This window comes from Penaeus vannamei, chromosome 30, assembly GCF_042767895.1.
Source record: "Penaeus vannamei isolate JL-2024 chromosome 30, ASM4276789v1, whole genome shotgun sequence".
NCBI lineage: Eukaryota > Metazoa > Arthropoda > Malacostraca > Decapoda > Penaeidae > Penaeus > Penaeus vannamei.
This window is the reverse complement of record NC_091578.1, coordinates 6420454-6420887: the sequence shown is the minus strand read 5'-3', so window position 1 is coordinate 6420887 and position 434 is coordinate 6420454.

Here is a 434-nt window from a genome sequence, read left to right as displayed (position 1 = left end):
TATACGTTTGTGCATGTTATCTCTAGATTACGTTGATGATATTGCTAACTTTATTTTAGTGTAGTGCTAACTTGATCTCTCTCTCTCTCTCTCTCTCTGTCTCACTCTCACTCTCACTCTCTCTCTCTCTCTCTCTCTCTATATATATATATATATATATATATATATATATATATATATATATATATATATATATATATATATATATATATATATATATCAATGGTTATATATTTATGTGTGTGCATATATATATGTTTATATATATCTATATATATGTATATATCTACATACATACATATATATATATATATATATATATATATATATATATATATATATATATATATATATATATTCATATATATATATATATATATGTATGTATATATATACATATATACATATGTACATATATACATACACACATATAT